Here is a 20,482-nt window from a genome sequence, read left to right as displayed (position 1 = left end):
TCAGACCTTTGGTCCTTTGAAAGTAGTGCGTTGGGTTGTTCTCTCCCTAGGCGGGAGAGCTTCTTCTACTATTTCCTGGAAAGGAAACAGACTGCCTTCCTCTCTGCAATATCCACAGTCTGATCCGACACGTGTTCTCTCCCTAAAAGCTACCTTTACCTTTGAGCAGTGTTTTAAATGGGATGGAAAATGTGGGAGGGACTTTGGAAGGGGTAGGGCCAAAGAAGAGTAAATATGAATCCTTTCCAAGAGGCGTGGCCTATGTAATTATGGGAGTGACTTCAAATATATAATCTGGGGTCATCACTAAGACATGGAAACACTTCCTAAACAGGAGAAACCTCCATCCACCCAACCTACGTGGCTGAACGTTCTGCTCAAGTAGGCCCATGCTTCAGTGCCCCACATAAGGGGAGCGTAAGTACTACATAGACTATGCAATAAACTAATCATGTGCTTTACACATTCTGCAACCTAAACAGTAGGTGGGTCCCTCAATGAGTTTTCTGTTATTGCATCTAGCCATGACACACAACAGCAAAAACTCATACATAAAGTAGCCAGAGGTATTGCCTTTGTCAGTGCTTACTTGTTAGCTGTACCACATAAATGAATAACAATGATTTTGTTGTGAATATTTAGACTGTAAAATTCTTGAATTCTTAAAATATGAGTCTCTGAATTAAACATTACTGAGACGTGTGGACGCTGTAGTGACCTTCAGAGTGTCTCAGATACTTCAGTTTTTTTTCTTTCACACCACCGAACTGGACTGGCAGTGGTGGGCACCAGGAGTTTTCCCGGTGGGTCGGTTTTAGCCCGGTGGGGGGGCATTCTTGGTACGGGAGGCCGGTTTTGCAGCAGTGCTGTAATATAGGTCCCCTATACCAAAAGCAGTAGCAGTGTTTCCCACCGGAAAAATAACCATATCGCTACATTGTAAGAATTATTTTGAATGAATACAATTGCGTGCGCTATAGTATTTATCACCGTCTGTAAAGCAGTATCGTAACATATAGAGTGCTTTCACCGTGGCAGGTCTGTACAGAGGTGGGTTCTGTTCGCAGTACGCGCCTTCCGAAGAGCGGGCTCTGTGGCTGTGCACCTCTTGGACTGTGCAGCGCTGTGACACCATTGGCCGGTAGTAGCGCCACATATGGAATACATAAAGTGCACAATGAGTGTTGGGAGTGAAGTTTCTCAGTGAGGAGGGCAGCTGAGAGCCATTACACGGTAAAAGGCTGGGTACAAGTGCTGACGTGTGCCCCACAAACGAAGGTACACAAGCCGCTACCTTTAACTCGCTCAGTGCGGGAAAGAGATTTTAAAAGGCACATTCACAACACAGGGTCGATTAAACATAGCCAGCCAGGTGTCAAAGCTGTGACTTGCAACTCCTGGCTTGCCCCTTCGGTGCCCCTAGCTCGTAAGCCATAGAAGGACGCAAAAGATTCTCTGAGCGTAAACGGGTCTATTAGCGACCCCTTTAGTTCCAGTAGTTTCCACACTTAATTGCCATCCCTCGGACGGGACCCCCTCAGCAGCAAACAAGCTGTTGACGGACTAAGAATGGGACAAGCCGTCCGCCCTTAAACGTAGGTCGCTGAGATAAAACGATGTGTGGTATCACTTCGACGTCCAATTCTGTCCAACATAAAAATACAGTTTTTGAAGGATGCGGTATCCTCACTTAGGGTGACCAACTGACATGGGTGCAAATTCAGGACGGTGAGTGTAAAAATTCAGGACAAAGGGTCAAAATTCAGGACAAAAATTCAGGACAGGAGGTCAAAATTCAGGACAAAACTTCAGGACAAAAGGTAAGTTTTACAGACACATCAGTGGAGGTCGCGCAATAGAATATAATTAAGCTCATCCATATCCAAACATATTCAATCATTTGCAAACCTATCCATCATGTATCCTTCTATCCATCATTTCACTCATCCATCCACCCTTTCACTCATCCATCCATTATCCATCCACCCATCCATTCATTTATGGCGCGCTATATAAATTGCTCATAACATAACATCCAGCCTTTTATCCTTTCACCCATCCAGCCATCCTTTCACTCACTCATCCATCCACCCAGTCACTCATCCTTCCACCCATTCACTCTTTCAGTCATCAATCCTTCGTCCCTTTCTCTCTCCATCGACCCTTTCACTTAGCCATCCTTCCTTCCACCCATCCATCTACTCATCCACTCATGAATCCATCCATTGACCCTATCCGTCATCCATCCACCCTTTCACTCCTTCACTCATCTATCCATCCATTTGTCCATGTACCCTCCCTTTCACTCCCTCATCCATCCTTACATCCACCCGCTCACTCATCTGTCTAGCCATTCACCCTTGTACTTATCAATTTATCAATCCATCCATCATTTCACTCATCGATCCACCCATTAACTCACCCATCACCCACCCGTTCACTCATCCATCCTTTCACTCATCCATCCACCCTTTTACCCATCGATCTACCCTTCCACCCATACATACATCTTTTTACCGTTTCTCTCATCCGTCATTCCACTCATCCATACATCCTTTCCCTCATTATCCATCCATTCACCCTTTCACTCATCCATTCACCCTTTCACTAATCTATCCAGCCATCCACCCATCCCTTCATTTACTTACTCGCCCACCTTTTCATATTAATTATGAGCTGAGCCTTTGTCTGCAGAATTGCAGACAGAAGAGGCCCATCAAGAATGTAACCCATGTTGTAGTTCCTAAAGCAATGGGTGGGGGTAGGGTTCCCTATGCCCCTGCACATAGGAAATCTGAAAACATGAAATTCATGGGTTATGCATGATGCACAGTGCCAGGCCCTGAGGTGACTGTGAGATGGTGTTGTTTCCAGGGCTTTAAGTGGGATGAAAATACCGGGGGGGTTCCTCCAGAGGGGGTGTTCGATGTAATTAAGGGTGTGGCTTAAAACACGAAAGCTAAAAATCTGTGCTTAATATAGTGTGCTGCCTGACTGGTATTTTGCCTCTTCTGTCATTGTATCCAGATATATAACAAGTAATGTTACACCTGCAACAAGCCAGAACTATTGGCTTTGTCAATGGTTATTAATTTGAATAAAATAAAAAAGTAGCAATCTGGCTTCCTTGAATATAATATTGAAATGCATCAGTTCAAAAATGACTGTGAAAGAACTCTAGCCCCTTCTTTTTAACTTATTTCACCAGCTCCTTTTGTTGAGCTGAATTCTCATGTAGCAACATTGGCGTTTTTGCACATTTCTTCTGTCTGACAGAATGCCCTGCCCTATACAGAACCTGGAGAAACCTGGGGCCTAATTTATGAGGCCTTGCGTCAGTTTTGCGCTGCTGATGCGTCACTTTTTGTGACGCATCGGCGGCGTAAAACATGCGCCTTGTTGCGCCATATTTAAAAAGTGACGCATCTAGGTAGATGCGTCACTTTTTAAACCCCTGCGCCACATTATACCTGCGTCAGGTATAATGTATGCAGAGGGGGCGTTCCCCCGCAAAAAGCCTCGTAATAGTGACGCAGTGAAATCTATGAGATTTCACTGCGTCATTTTTAGGACGCTGTTGCGTCAAAATCTTGCGCCTGCCTCGCAGCAGGCGTAAGACTGACGCAAGCCCTTTCACATGGGGCTTTCCCCATGTGAAAGGACGCATTGCTGGAGTTGCGTCACTTTTGTGACACACTCCAGCAATGCGTCACTTTTGCGCTTACAGATACGTCAGAAATACTGACGTATCTGTAACTCCTTGCGACATGATGCGTCATACATTAAATATGACGCATCATTGGTGTCGCAAGGAGTGCACAATGAAAAGTGACGCATCGCTGTTTTCACGCAGCGATGCGTCACTTTTCATAAATAAGGCCCCACATGCTTTACCAGCCTAGACTGGACCATTGTCATTCTGTATGTGACAATCAGCCAGCATACAGAATGACAATGGGCAGGTGGGGCTGCTTTTGTGCTTCGAGGATTTGCCAGAATGACACTATGTTTAAACCTGAATTACATTATTTTTTTTCATTGTGTGTGTTTTGCTTTTTTGCGTTCGTAACTGTTTATTAAATAAAGTCCTTAAAGAAGAGTTTGTCCTTCTCAGCCACCTCTTTGACCCTGCCACCCCTCCAAATGACCCCAGCCCCCATAGCACGATTTGTATATTTTACACTTCAATGAAAACCGCCTGGAATTGTGCCAATAAAGAAGGCCACACTTCCAGGCAGTCTTCATTTGCATTACACTTCTTTGCTAAGGCATTTGCACCCCCCTGGGAATGCAGTCACAGACACTCAGGGGGGCGCTCCTCACTCCATGAAGACCTCTGGCAGGATGCAGCCCAGCAAATGCTGTATCTATACAGAGGGTCCCATTATCATTCTGTGTTTGATAATCAGGCAGACAACAGAATGATAATGGCCGATGGCAATCTGTGACGAGAGGGGCTGCTGCAGGCCTATTAGTTCACAGCAGGGCGAGCTGGGCCCCTGCAGTGAGAGTTGGAGAACTTTCAGGCTGCTTGCAGGGGGGACAGCTTGCACCAACGCCAGAATTACGGACAAAAGGCGTCCGTGAAAGACTTCCTGACGGACAACGGACAAGAGGCCCAAATAACGGGCAGTCCGTGAAATTTACGGACGGTTGGTCACCCTATCCTCACTGTCTGGGTAAAATACCAGATATTCTGGTTTACGTTTCAAAGCTGAAACCTAAAACATCTTTCCTTCAATAGAACGTTCCCTAAAGTACATTCGAAGTGCGGTACGAATAGCATGTATGCGTCGGCACAAGGCAGCACAGACAGTGCCAGCCTCCGAGTTGCTGCTGGTCCGCCGTGTAACTGGAAACTGCACCTGAGTGAGAGCATCACTGGCGTTGCTACAACACCGGCTACCCAGCGTGCTTTTAAAACAAGTTCACAGCGTGCGCTATAAAGATTTCCAAAACTCATGAAACAAAGACCTGCTTTAAAAATCTAAAGTTCACTTTAAATCCAATTACGTTTTAAAATCTGGGGACAGGTGGCAGGTAAAGATAAATGCACTCTATGCCATGATTTTAAATATTTGTTACGGGTCTGCAAACCCCTGATATATAAATACAGTGACTTATTCTGTAAATGGAAATACATTTGTCAAACGTGTACATTGAAAACAAATGACATGTATTGGTTTTCACACTATGTATTTTAATAGTTCTATGCATTGCTAACAATTATTTATTAAATGTATCATTTATAGCGGCTGTTAATTAAGTGTATGCTATAAAACAGCAGTACTCACCAGCAGTGTCCTGCGTTGGCAGCAGGAGGTTAGATCTAAGCCCCCTTGACCTTTTCGCGCCCTGTAGCCCCCTGACCTCTTTAACCCTTTGCTCCCGGAGGAGGCGAGCTTCAGACAGGACCCCGTGTGCCCGGGTTCGCCCCCAGACACACGGCTGATCACTGCCTGCTACTGCTCTCCCTCCCCTGGTCCCTTCTGCACTGCCAGCCCTCGCTGGGTACTTGGTATATATACCGGCTTCAGCCGGTCTGCGGGAGCGTGCCCGAGCAGCGCGGGAGCGCGCAGCAGTCTGCACCATCGCCCCATAGACGGAAGGATGCGAGCGCCGCTCTCGGTGCGGATGCACGCTCGGGTACTACTACTGCCTAGCTCCGATCCACAGGATACAGATTGATGCAGACTGCTGTGATGTGTATAGAAACAATGCCAACATTGCTCCCAAAAAAAGACTGCGTGTATGTACATCGATCTCTGGTCCATTCGGAGCTTTTCCCCATAATATGGCACATAATCGATGGCACGGGACTACGCCAGTCTGGAACCTGGTTCTCCAGTTCCAAAGTTGGCACCACATCCTCACCCCATGTATGAACCTTGAGTTCAGTGAGAACCACAGGATTTAGCTTGATACAGCGATAACCCCTCCACTTGGCCCACTCCAATTGGCATATATCCCACATAAATCAGGATCATAAGTCAGGATCATAAGTCATAATTAGGTGACAGGTTATGAATGATAGGATGCCCGGTCCTAAATCATCTCTTCCATATTTCAGTCATGTCCTGTCATTTGCTTGTCATAGTTCTGATTCTTTAGTTGTTGAGTCCATCATACATGCCACTTTTTTGGGGTCATAAAATGGTTTGTTTTTCTCCGATTGCAACGGTGGGATAGCCCCTTACTGCTGTTAGGCTCAACCCGCTACCTTATTTGTCTATTTTGTACCCTGCCGTCCAACGGGTCTAGGCTGTAAGTGCTGTCCTCCACTTACCCCCTCTGTCGGCCTAATCACCCAGCTCACCCTCGTCCTGGGCCATGCACTCTGTATACCTAATTCAAAGTCTACTACGGTTTAAAAATTCCACCAATGTAATATTCCATCATATACATTTCGTTGTGGCTGACCCAGCATTTGGTCTTCTCTACATACAGTAAAATATATATGCTCTGATCTAGGGCAGTGGAGTAACACAGGCCCCCGCGGTGTGCCCCCCCCCCCCCCAGAACAGTACTATGGCCCTCCACGTAACTTGTAGGGAGGGCCCCCTCAAGTTTTTTATGCCAGTGATCTAGGGGTCCAAATGATGGCCATAAGTTCCATCAATCTTGTTCTGGGCAGGACTTTATTCCCCAGAATGCACAGGGCCCCAGGAGGTTGTCCCTGCATCGTTTCACCAGCTTACCTGTGTTGGCGCTATAAAGCACACCTCAGTCTCCTCTCGGCGTGGGTTCCATCAGTCTTGTTCTGGGCAGGATTTCATTCCCCAGCCTGTACAGTGCCCCAGGAGGCGGTCCCTGCATCGGTTCACCAGCTTACCTGTTTTGGTGCTATAAAGCTTGCCTCAGTCACCTGTGGCGCGGGTTTCATCAATCTTGTTCTGGGCAGAACTTTATCCCACAGGAGGCTGTCCCTGCATCGTTCCACCAGCTTACCTGCGTCGGCACTATAAAGCACGTCTTAGTTTTCTGCGGCATGAGCTGCCCGGGCCTAAGGCAGGCCCATCCTTGCACGGAAGAGGCCAGGTCCCCCCCCTAACATTATCGTTGGAGCTTGTTGGAGGAAGGTATTGTACTGTTTTACGTTCATATGTGACCAGCGTCAGATTGGTAACGCGGGCACCCGGGCAGTGCCCGAGGGACCAGTGCCGAGCTCCAACTGTGGGCTGCTTTTTGGAGCAGTCTGGGGGCAGATTTTGGTGGTGTTGCTGTTGTTTGGGTACAGTCGCGGCCCAGTTGGTGTCCGAGTGGCTTTTAAGGATGCAGATGGGCGCTCATCACCTCACGTTTAGCAACAGGCAGAGGTTTCACTTTCTTTCTCTCGCAGGGCCGGCCCATTAATGTATGCATACCTAGCAGGGCAGGTGGACTGAGCAGAAGTGGCCTCACTTGTTTTCAATCACCAGTGTAAACGAATCCGTGCATTTTTTTTGTATCACCCCCCCCCCTTTTTAATAACATTTTGCAGAAGCAGTGCCTTAAGGAAAGGCAATATGCAAATGCAAAATCGGCGTGCACGGTCCGATTTTGAATCCCAATCCAACTTGTATGTTACTTTGTCTAACTTGGACAAACATTGAAGTCGGTCCCCAGTTTCTGGTAGGAGACTATTAATCAGGAGCTGCAGACCCCTAGCCACTTTAAGGGTACCTCCAGGCCTGTAATTGCTTTGATTGTTCAAATTAGATTTTTAGTGTATTTTAGCGTATTACATAAAGTTTTTTATATGCCTTGACTTTACTGTTCTAAATCTCGAAGCCTTTCAAGTGGAATAATTAAGGCACTTAATTGTCTTACTGCTAAGTCGTCAATTCTAGTGGTTTGTCATTCGCACATGGAACAGACTGTCTATGCATCTAGTGAATAATTTTGTTAAAGTGGGTTACTTAATTTTTTTCTTCTTCCTCCTACAACTTATTCAAGGTGACATGGGCAAGCGTAAAGCCACAAATACTCCCCCATCATTGAACACCGCCCGTCCATTGATTCTTGTTTAGTGCGGGCGGTAAATGTTACCTCTAAAGAAATTGATATGGCAGAATGTTGCCTCTCTTTCAACCAAATCAAGAACCGGTTCTAGTTTTTTTCTTTCTTATAACTGTGCCTCTACTGCCTGCCCTGCCACACCCAAGAGGACAAGAGTGTAGGAAGGTCCCCATGGTGACTGGTGGTAAATATGCCCCCTTGCCTGTAACCTCCACGCACATAGAGATAGCGACTTGGCCAAGTCACTCTATGGAGTCTTTCTGGGCACCTTTAATAGTAGGAATAGCATTCAGAATTGAGGATTTACTAATACCCATCAGAGAGAAGTTAGAGCTCCTGAATACTGAAGTGGCTAAGATTACAAATAATTATGATAACCCACCCATCGGGGATTTGAGCGGGTGTGCCCCCGACAAACCATCACTAGCAACTATAACACCTAATACATCAGGGCCCAACATAGGAGCAACCAGACACCACTCTGAGAGGCAATAGATTGTAGGAGGTCACAGGTGACAAGAGGTTGGTACTGTGACTAAGCCACATTCTAGGGGTGGTGAACGTTTACATCCTCATACGGCCCACATGAGGAATATGGTGCAGCAACCTATTGAGAACATAATCCACCCAACACAAAGTGACACTCGCCGCCATGAGTTACAGCCCTTAGCTCACAATTTTGAAAGGGTTAGTCGCGCCTATGACGCTGGTGCTCATGCTGTTATTAACTTACCAGCAGAATGCTGCTCATATGTGACAGTTTTAGTTAATGTCCCCTCCTTGCGGCCAGATCAATTAGAAATCCATGATTCATTGAAGAATAGAGCGGTACACTGGCTTCACACGAATTGCCAATTCTCCGTAGGGAGTGCACAGCAAATCCTGTTTACTAGGAGAGTGAGTTGGGTTGGCCCGGTGAGGAAATATTGTGAATTTGATTGTATTATCAGTTTTAGGGACCCCAGTTAGGCAAGGGGCGTTCAAGGGAAGGCAATATCTCCATTGCGGATTTTTTTATAGGCACCTTCAAAATTCCAAGTGCCACTTGCAGGGGGCAGGCAATATACCTAATACCTGCACCCACCTATAAAAATTGCGATTCCTAAACAATCCTTAATTGCGTCTTGCAATTTGCGAGTCGCAATTAAGGAATGGCTCCCAATTCATTCCTATGGGCCTTCAGGCCCATAGGAATGAATGAATGGGAGATTGCATGCGCAATTTGTGAGTACCAATAGGTACTCGCAAATTGCGCATGCAATTTCAAGGGTGTCAAAAGGACACCCTGTTGCACCCCTAAAATCATGATGGACACCCATGTTGCGCACACACATGCCCTTAGGGCATGTGTGTGCCCAACATGAAACTTTGAAAAATGCACTTTAGTGCATTTTTCAAAGTTTATGCAAATTACCGACCAGTTTAATTGCTCTGTAATTTTAAAAAATATATTTTATTAGCATTTTCAGCCATAAACATAATACTGACTGCACATCACTTGCATTTCACATAGTAAAAAACAGTTTGGTTTCAGTACTAATAGATTATCACAGACCGGACGATAAGTAGGGGCCCGCTGATATCCCATTTCGATGTACATTCTTAACGGTTGTGTCTACAACAGTGCATAGTAATCAAAAGAGCATTAACAGAAACTCAAACAATATCCAATACCCGCCTCCCCTAACTTCCTTCCATTTATATCAGTTCAGTTTTGTGTGTTATTGCCATTAGTCCAGTATAGTGTGTCTGTCGATCAGTGATAATGATAATGATGATGCTATTTATAAAGCGCACAAATACCAAAACGGTGTCTCGGCGCTGAGGACAAGTAACCTGCAATACGCCCCTCACTGATCAGATGTCTGGGTGTGTCTGTCCTGAGCCCTAGTGGCGCCATCCCTCAGAATATCAACGCCGTTCTGAGAGCGCAAACTGAGGTGAGTCTGACCGTCCTGCAGTTCAGAGATCATAGACGCCCAAGCCGATCTATCGTCCTCCGCTTTTTCGTCTACCCGAACATAACGCATCCGGACCAATTCCGCCGTTGCCCATTCATTTATATCCCTTGCCCAAGATGAATGCTTCGGAGGTCTCGGTTGCATCCAGGCTATGACCACCCAGCTCTTGGCCAATACCAGACCCAGGTTTCCGAATCATCGGCTCAGTTTTTTATTCTTAGGAGTCAGCAGTAAGCCCAGTAACACTGTCTTGACATCTCAAGTAATATTCCAGCCCATGTCCCTTCCCAGTCTCCCCAGTACTGCCTCCCAGTATAACCGTAATGTGGGGCAGGTCCAGATCATATGGATGAGGTCCGCTCCCTGCGAATGACATCTAGAGCAGCAGTCCTCCCTATTGGGGTATATTACATGTAGTGTTCGCGGGGTTAAAAATACTTGGTGTATAACGTTGCAATGGAGTAATTTAAAGTGAGAGTTCGTGCGGACTTTGCGAACCACCTCATGTATCCTCCGCCATTCCGCCTCCGGTAGGAGCTCCTTCAGGACTTCCTCCCATTTCTGCTGACAGGGCCGCAACTCCTGCGAGAGATCATCTCTTAAGGCTCGATATAAGAATTCTATCAATCGACCTTCCTGAACCATTTCTAGCATAGTTTTAAGGATTCTAGTAACAGGTGGTTCGCCCGGGAAGGTCTGCCATAGTTCCCGCGCGACCCTTGCCTTTTTAGCATATTGTAAAAACTGTCCAGGTCCTAGGTCAAAGGTATTTTATGCCTCCTCATGGGTCATAAAGTGACCATTCGAATACAGATCCCCCATCAGTAGAGAACCCCCCTGCCCTCCAACGGCTGATCGACATAGAGTCTGCTATTGCCGCAAAGGGGTGCACTGCCCATAAAGGCACATCCAGGTGCATATGGAGCATGATGGACCACCCTATGCAACGCCTGCTCCCATACCGTTGCCACATACCGTATTATGTAGGAGTAGCTGTTGAGGATCGAAGATCCGATCATCAGTAATGCAACTAACGATTCCCCACTGTATGTCCCGGCCAACAAACTTTTCTACCAGTTAGTTTCGTCGGCAAACAAGTGTACCGCATATTGCCATTGGGATGCCATTTAATACATATACAGGCGTGGAACCTCTAATCCGCCCCCTCCCATGTCCTCTGCAATGTCGTTAGACACCCTCCTTTGCTTTTTCCCCATAATAGCGTGCCAATGAGGGTGTCCTAGGTGAGAAAACACGATTTCGGTAGCAAGTAGGAGGTGTGATATTGACACCGCGTGGGAGTAATCATTTTGACAATTGCTATTCGCACCATAAGCGAGAATGGCAGATCTGCCCAGAAACGCACCAAGCTCTGTAGTCCTTCAAGGACCCGTCCCAAATTGGCTGCATAAAAGGTGTCCCCAGAATAAGCCAGACAAATCCCCAAATACCTTTCCCCTTCAGTGGCCCAAGGGTGTCCGACATTTGGTCGCTCTTCCTTTGGACAAGCGGCCATCCTACCCAACGGTATCACTCTCGATTTATCACGATTAATGCACAGTCCCGAGACGTTCCCAAATGCTCGATAATTTGCTGCCCCAAATAGCAAAATTGCTATTTAAAAGTGGTTCTTGCATTGCAATTAAGAAATCGCAAATTGCGATTCCTTAAATGCAATTGCAATTTAAGAAATCACAATAAATTGCAAAAGCCCTTTTTGCGGGTGCAAACGGCCGATTTTTGCGAATCGCACCGTTTGCGCTTGCAAAAAAGGTCGATGCATGTGCCTGTAAGTATCTAATAGGTTCCACGCATTGAGTGACCTCCAGGACATCTATTGACATGAGTCGGGGCAGCATAAAACAAATGAGGATCTAACTGGGGGTGGGGGGGGGCAGGTGGATACTGATCTAGGTATTAACATGATCAATTGTGCTGATATTTTAATTGGTGTCTCATTGCCACCTATGAATAATAATGTAGATAATACATACCAGAGAGTGGTATCGCAAACTTGACATCCCCAGCATCACCTCCCCTGGGTTGGAGGGGTGCTAAAAAATTGCATCATGGAATGTAGGTGGACTAGCGAATAAACAGGGTGCACTAGGCTGGTCTGATTTCATAAGTGGCCTCAACATTTGTATCCAGGAAACATGGTGTACAGCCCCCATTTATTTTGAGGGTTTTTCATCACAATGGCTTGAGGCCGATCCATCGCCTGCAGGTAGGGCAATAGGGGAGCTCTTTGTCCTTATATCTAATAAGCTCTAGGTAAACATCAAGAGACAAATAATAGGGCTACATTAATTAATACTATGGCTAACGTTTAAAGGAGGCCTGGATGTGGTATTGGTGAATTTTTACAACAACATTTTTGACTCTACCCATGGGAAGGTGGTCTCAGCCCTCAATGGCGGTCGAGAGACACTACTTTTCTCTATTTCTATTAGTTTTATATTCATCTGGGCAGGAGACTTTAGCATCCAATCCTGCCCTCTGTCCGCCACACAGGTTTGTGGGGTTACTAACCAGGCTGGGGAGGCTTTTTACGTTTCCACCTAAATGGTTACGGACTATACTAAAGTCTATGATTACTAAACTGGATTTACACGAACTAAAATGTACATGTGATAATAATGCAGACCCGATACCAACTTTTATAGGAAGGAGAGCCACAACCATCATCGATCATTTCTAATTGTCAGCCAACGCAAGTAAGTGGTGCACTACACCCAGGGTTGTTAAGCTGGAACCAAGCGATCAAAATTGTATTGACGTTATTTTGGGGGGAGGGGGGGGGGGCAAAGCCAGCAACATCTCACCAAGCTCTACCATTATTACCAATGTAAGACCAAATGGGGCTTGCATAAAGTGGGGTGGAGTTGTTCCAACCCAAATTAAATATGCCATTTTTTCTAACGGTCTTACAGCTATTTTTTATTGCCTAGAGGATGAAGTTACTCCCATTCAGTTACTCTCCAGTTTTACCAGTGTCACTAATCTAATTGATGACCTCGTGACTTATCTGTGTAACCCAGGTTGCGGCCAACATTGACGTTGGTTTAATCATGCATGTACAATAGCCTCCAAAGAATTGAAATTGGCCCTCCACTGTCAACCTAGCTACAATACATTGATTAAAACGCTTGGGTTTAACTTTAAAAATGTCCTTCTTGTTAGGAAGAAAGAGATACAAGAGGAAGCCTGGTCCAAATAGTCAGTGGCTGTGGATACAGCTAATAACCAGCTTGCCTGCGATACTGTCAATTCACCTCTTTTAAAGAGTAACTCGTTCCCAGAGCTATCTCATGTTGCGTGTGATGCCTGGGTTGCTCCCTTTACAGAAATGTTTAGTTTACCAGCTGTAAGGAAGGAGAATATATCAAGTTGGAAACTGTTCCCCTGCTCGCCTCTACCTCTGAACATTACGACTCAAGAGGTCCTATTAGCACTGAAGGAAAGTGTAGGAGGTAAAGCCCCAGGATCCGATGGAGTGCCAGTGGATGTTTTTTAAAACTTTTGTTGACTTGTGGGTTCCACTTTTAACTAGAACTTTTAATGTGGCCGCAACTACTGAGATACTGCCCTCATGTGAAATGTCTATTATTGTCCCAATCCATAAAAAGGGCCACAAATCCGAAGCGAATAACTATTACCCCATATCTCTTTTAGACTATTCAGTGAAAGTGATGAGCAAAGTGTTACTCATGACATTGGAAGAGTGGGCCCTCGAACACTCAATACTTTCCCTATCACAGTTTGGCTTCAGACAAGGAGTGGGGACCATAGAGCAATGTGTGAATCTGGACCTATTAATAGGTAAATATGCATGTGGTAGATTGTATCTCTGCTTCGCAGATTTGAGCAGTGTCTTTGATTAATTTAGTTGATCACCCTATTCTCTGATCAACCCTGCTTACCATTGGTGCACCTAGATTGATCATTTTTTTTCTGGCAAGGTTGTACGAGAAATGATCAAGTAAAGTACGCGTTGGCCCACAAGACGAACGCACCATACGTTTTAATGTAGAAAGAGTTATTTGGCAAGGTTGTGTTCTGGCCCCCCTATTATTTTCCCTGTTTATTAATGGGGTGGAAAAGGCTTTACAAGCTGTACATGCAGATTTCCCTTAAGTCGCCGGGAGCTCTATACCAGTACAATTATATGCAGATGATGCTGTTTTGCTGGTAAGGACCCCAGTGGGCTGACAGCGACTAATGAACACCTTTAGGGATTTTATTGCAGCAAGGAAACTGGTGGTTAACAAAAATAGAACTTATACATTGGTGCCATGATCTGTGAGGCCAAGCAAAAGAAATGTAGAACGTTTTTTATGGATAATACCTCAGTATCTATCATTGATAACTTTTGTTATTTGGGCATCACTTTTGCAGGCAACTGCTCTTGGACACACTAAATCACAAATGTTAGGGGTATGATGAATAGAAGCCCCCACGGAATCTTCAGGTTCTCCTGACAGCTGAGCTCCGGACCCATTAAAGATATTTTAGCAATCTACAAGGCCAGGGCACTATTTACTACCATATATTGGGCTGGTGTGTGGGGTCATTATAATAGAATGGCACTACAGATATAGGAAAACTATTTCCTCAAGTGCCCTATTATATTTACCCACCTATGCCTCCACAGAGATAACACACAGGCAGAGCTACAGTATCTAGCAGATATTCGTCACACCCCTCCCCCTCGCTCTAGTTTGATAAAAGATGACACTAGATTAACTAAGTCAATTATTTTAGATTGCTTGTACGATAACTGAGTACCCCCTGGCTAAGTTATATCAACTCAATTTTCACTGATTTGTTTAAGATGCCAATTCAGCCTAACCCACTACTGGTGGTAACATTCACCAAACGGTCCATCAAAGATAACTTCATGATCCTTACTAGGGAAGTTCAGGGGAGAGTGAGTGGGGGTGGAAACCTTGTATTATTCACTTGAGCTGGAAGAGGGCTGTCAAAGTTATTTAGCTCATGTTTCAAATTTATTACTCCATTTTGTATTAATTAGATTTAGATTAGGGATTGCCCACCATTTAGTTGCCTTTCCTAACATGAAGTCTTGTCCTCCAAATACGAACCCCTGCCCCTGTGATGGCCAGAGCAAGTGAAACACCATGCACATTGTTATTCTGTGATTTTAATTCTAATTTTGGGCATTATTTAAAACCTTACACAAAATATTAGATCGCATATTGCTGCCCTGAAATATATTCTTGAGTTTATTGATATTAGGGTTTGCCTGTCAGAGACTATAAATTAACTCTTACCACGAATTGCACAGGAACAGGTAGCTGTTTTTTTACCCAACTCCACCTCCAAGAGACCAGATACCAGAGTCTGTTATATAAACGTGACCCTCAAGGACCTCTGAGGGGGAAGGGGGAATGGATAAAATAATAAACAATAGAAGAGACTGCTCCGGAATATTCTTTTCGGCTCCCTAGGTCTCGTCTGTAGGTTGACGGATCTTAAGGAATCCTAATGCATTAAAAGAGAAAACATTAACACATTTCCTTTTTCTCTTCCAATTTCCTATGGCTATCTCTATCTAGTTCTTACTTAACATTCCAGAGACTAGTGCTACTCTTCTGTCTTTTTCTTTTTCTTATGCTTGCCTCTTGAGACTATAATCTGCAATATATATATATATATATATATATATATATATATATATATGTTCCAAGGATAATCCGGCAAGGCGCAGGCTTTCTCCAGGCTGCAAATACGGACGCGGACCCAAAATAAGTGCAAAAATGATTTAATTAGTTACGTTGCTCACAGTCATCACGACGCGTTTCGCGCTTCCCAGAGCGCTTGATCACATGACACAGATTATCACCAGGCATTGGTTTAAATACGCTCATCACATGTTTCAAAAGGCCTACAATTGGCATAGACATAGAAGAATTTACGGCGTCCAAAACTACAGAAAATATTTCGTCATTTGCATCAAGCCCAATGTGGCTTTCTTAAATGTTTGGCGCTCAAAAAAAGAAAACAGATGTACTGTTCAGCGTGCGAGTATAAAAACCGTGTCCTATAAAAATAGTGATAGTGCAATAAACAAAACAGTGTTTTAAAATTCAAAGACTTAGAATTAGTTTATTTTGAAAGTGCAGCATGAGTCCTAATGTTCTTCTTGATTCATAATATAATGTAATGCGTAGTAAATAGGCCTGCATTGCTAAGGCTTGCCATCAAGTGCATGTAATGGAAACGATATGGAGCCCCATATGTTGTAAATGTCCATATATTATTCATGCGCACTGTGGCAGGAGAAAAAGTGCGGTGTGCAGGTTGAACCCACTTCCCAGATGAGGGGTTATTGTCAATTGTTATTTAAAGGGGAAATAATACCGGTCAAATACCTTATCACCCCCTAACATAGACCAGATAGTTGGGCCACCGTTCTTGTTATTTTGTAGGTAAATGTGCAAATAACGCATGTGTTTAAGGCATGATGTTATGTTCTATCCATATATAGCTAACAATCAATCAATCAATGGTAATCAATAAATATACACAGTTATATATATATATATATGTATGTACGTCAATTTTTTGTTACCCTTGCGAACTCAAACTATTTGATTACTCTTCTATTCCTACTCTTACCTTCTCTAGAGGACTCTTGTTATTTGTATTTAGTCTTGGGCTTTTATTCCTCCCGTCTTAGTTAATGTGTCTTTTCTTTCTTTTGTCTTTCAGGCATACGCTGAATAATCATGTACTGTCCCTTGGGTAAGTATTGTTCTAAAACCCTACTTAGTCTTAGTTAATTCTCTTAGTAATTGTTATGCTCTTTCCTGCTGTTCTTCAAATTACACAACTTGCTCTCTAACAATTCTAACTTGGGGCCAGATGTAGGTGGCCAAATACCGGTCGGTAAAGCCGAAAATCTGTAAAATTCAGCTTTACCGACTGGTATTTAGCCCTGTGCGATGTACGTATTACCGAATGCCTTCGGTAATAACGAATCGGTAAATCCAAGGGAAACAGTTACCGATTCCTTATTTACCGATCGGTGAACACCGAAACAAACAATACCGAATCGGTAAATAACGAATCGGTAATAATTCCGAAATGCGATGTAGCAAAATTCGGTAATACCGAATTTGACCAAAATCGGTATTAACGAATCTGTATTTACCACTGATCCAGAGCAGGTGGTAATCAGGTGCAGTGCATAAAAAGAGCCCCAAAATGCAACAGTGTGAACACAATGGCGGGCCTCTACCTCATAGCAAGGCGGCTACGTTTGAGAGCAGCTGGAGTGAGGTTCTGGAGACGGGAAGAGCGTGTGTACAGGCTGGGTGTCACACTGTTCCAATTGACTGAGCCTGAAATCCATGACAGGTACAGGCTACACCCACACACCATCCTTGACCTGATACGGGACCTGGCACCATATCTTGAGCATCAGACACCAAGGGCGCACGTAATACCCACCCATGTACAGATGCTCTGTTGCCTACACCCCCTGGCATCAGGAAGTTACCAGGGTGTGATAGCAGCAGTGGGTGGTGTGTCACAGAGCTGCCTATTCGCTTTTTCAACACCTTCCTGGAGGCCGTGATGGACAGAATGCATCATTACATAACCTTCCCCAGCACACAGGCGGAGCTGCAGAAGACCAAGCTGGATTTCTACCAAAAGCCACAGTTCCCACACGTAATAGGCTGCATCCATGGATCCCACATACCAATCTGCCCACCTGCAGCAACAGAATACATTTACCGCAACCACAAATCCACTCACTCCATAAACGTGCAGGTGATATGTAATGCAAACTTCATCATCACTGACCTTGTTGCCAAATTCCCCGGGAGTACCCACGACTCCTACATATTCAGGAACAGTAGCATCTACACACGTCTGGCTGCTGGTGAATTTGGAGAAGGATACTTACTAGGAAAATTGATGTCACACACCCTGATGTATACCTTGGATTAACCTATTGGTGACACAAAATAATTGCACAATCTTTCACATTTAGGTGACAGCGCATATGCCCTCCGGTCTTTCCTACTCACCCCATATCTCAACCCATCCACCGCAAGGGAGAGGAGATACAATGTGGCACATAAGGGCACACGCAACGTGGTGGAGCGCACCTTTGGACTACTAAAAAGCAGGTTCCGTTGCCTCCACAAAAGTAGAGGTGCACGTCAGTACAGTCCCATCAAATGTTGCAAAATAATAGCAACATGTGCAATGCTACCTAACCTTGCCACAAAAAAAGGAACAGCAGTGGAACTAACTGACTCTGAGGACGAGGGCGAGGACAATCCCCAGACAGAGCCCTGCGCACCTGGTGTGGCAGCAGAACAGGATGGGAGACACAGAAGGGCAGAGATAACATGCAACTATTTCTGAGTGAGTAAGGAGACAGAGCCAGTTACTGTATTTGTGTGATGGTGTTTAATTAGCACACCACCAAGATCAAAACCAGTGTCCATACAGACATAGGTTACATCACTCATCAAATGAGTCCCAAATCCTAGTTGGATCTATTTCCTGCGCCCATGCGCTGCATTTCCACGTTCCCTGGCCACACTGTCTGTACTGCCTGTATGTTCCTGGGCAGTGCTGTGGCGTTCGCTGCGCCTCCTGCCCTCGGTGGACGAGGGCGTAATGCTACCACGGCTAGTAGCCTCCTCACTGTACCCCCCCGCTTCCATAGTGGCCACCTTCTCATTCTGCAGCAGTTCCTGTGCAGAGGTCATTGACACCATCCCCCTAGTCACATCCCTACTACAATGTGCCATCTCCTCCTGCATGGCTATTGACCTTCTGCACATTAGGGAGGTAGCAGTGGCCAGCCGGCTCAGCGCCTTGGTATAGGCCTGAAGTCTCTGCCTCTCTCTGCGCCTACAAAGACGGTCCTGCTCCCACTGGCTGCAGAGCTTGTCCACAGATGTCGCAATGTCTCTCATGCCCTCAGGCATGTTGTTGTCCATTGCACTTATGCCCTTCGGTGCATGTGCTTGTTCATGTGAGACAACTCTCTATGTAATGACCGCATCTCTCTCCATTGCAGGCGCTGGACCTTAAGCATGTTGCCTTCCAGTCCAGCGAAGACACTTTCACCCTGTTCCGAGACTTGAGGACTGGCTGGCCTTGCACTGCGGCGTCTTAAGGATGTGTGGGCGCGCTCTGATGGTGTCTCAGCCCTCTCCATGTTGCCGTCCTCTTCTACTGGAGACTGTTGGCCCCCTGTGCCCTCCTCCTCCGACTCCTCCATCTGCTGGATGGTGGCCACGGCATGCCTCCTGCCTAACTGTGGTGGTGGTGGGGATTGTGGCAGTGGGGATAGAGTTGGGGTAGATGGCGGCGTTCTCTGGTGCTGTGGTGATGGTGGGAAAGGAGAAGTTGTTGGTGGTGGTGCGGTGGTTGTGTGCCCTGCAGGCAAATTTTCATCCTCCTGTTGCCTCCCCTCTGGCCTGGGTGTCTTCGCTCTGCTCCCCTCTGCTGCACTGCGAGATGTCTCGCCTGTAATGATAGACTGTACATATACTCACTTCTCTGGCTGCATTTGCATTGCATTAAACGTCATGCCTACAGATCACACTGACTGTCCTCTGCTTGCTAATTTCTTTGAAATGCTATTGGGTTTGCTAGGCTGACTGTCCTATACATCTGTTCCCTAAGACTACATCTCCCACAATGCATAGTTGGTAATGAATAAAACATGGAGTGGAGTTGGAGCCCCTGTGCCTCTATGGCGATTGGGGTTGGGGAGGGGGAAGCACAGTATGCTGGGCATGCATCTTACCTTGTTTCCTGGCAGCTCTGGCAGAGCTGTCTGAGTCTCCCACGCCACTCACACTCTCCCGCTGGAGGGTGGACTCTACCATGAGTTCCAGTGATGTTGGTGCAGGTGCTGTGTTCTTCCCTCTGCCAGTTTTGCTGGCCTGCCTCTGCCTCTCAGCCAACCTTGCCTTCGCCGTCTTCCTAAGGTCGTACCACCTTTTCTTGATGTCCTCTATGGGGCGCTGGGTGACCCCAATTGAATTTATTTTGCTCTGGATCCCAAGCCAGATCTGTCTCTTCTGAGACTCCGGCTCATGGAGGGACTGCTTTCCAAAAAGCTTCCCATGGTCCTTGCTCTCGTCTTGGATTAGTACCTCCAGCACCTTCTCGCTGAACTTCAGCTTCCTTTTTCTTTCTGTTCCCTCCTTCTCTCTCTCCTGGCTTGCCATTTCCAAGGTTTGTTGTTTTTGATTTGTAGATGAGAGGCTCTGTTGCTACTGGATCCTCAGCTCAGCTACCTGCCTCACAATCAGCTCCAGGTTCAGTGAAGCTGCCTGGGTGTGGCCACTTCCTGTTTGGGAGGTAATTGGGATGCACAGGATTGGCAGATTCATCAAAAAGCAAATTTTTGAATTACCGAATCGGTATTTACCGATTTGGTAATGGATTCGGTAATACCGAATCGGTATTGGTGTTTCGGTATTTTTTTTTTACCGATTACTTCCGAATCGGTATTTTTTACC

General features: G+C 45.6%; 1 protein-coding gene and 1 long non-coding RNA gene across 2 annotated transcripts in view; one reads left to right on the top strand and one right to left on the bottom strand.

Moving 5' to 3' along the window:
- Nucleotides 1-5,473, bottom strand: part of LOC144767283 (monocarboxylate transporter 7-like) — a 37,927-nt gene extending 32,454 nt beyond the window's left edge. The window contains exon 1 of the mRNA XM_078650790.1: nt 5,295-5,473. The gene's annotated coding sequence lies outside the window, so the exon portion shown is untranslated. The remainder of the gene's footprint in view (nt 1-5,294) is intronic.
- Nucleotides 1-19,237, top strand: part of LOC144770067 (uncharacterized) — a 304,509-nt gene extending 285,272 nt beyond the window's left edge. Inside the window, exons 3-4 of the long non-coding RNA XR_013598785.1 lie at nt 16,695-16,727; nt 19,027-19,237. This is a non-coding gene — a long non-coding RNA (uncharacterized LOC144770067). The remainder of the gene's footprint in view (nt 1-16,694; nt 16,728-19,026) is intronic.
- The last annotated feature ends 1,245 nt before the right edge of the window (nt 19,238-20,482 follow it).

This window comes from Lissotriton helveticus, chromosome 7 (assembly GCF_964261635.1).
Source record: "Lissotriton helveticus chromosome 7, aLisHel1.1, whole genome shotgun sequence".
Lineage (NCBI taxonomy): Eukaryota > Metazoa > Chordata > Amphibia > Caudata > Salamandridae > Lissotriton > Lissotriton helveticus.
The sequence above is the reverse complement of the archived record's forward strand: the minus strand, read 5'-3'. Positions and strand labels throughout refer to the sequence as shown.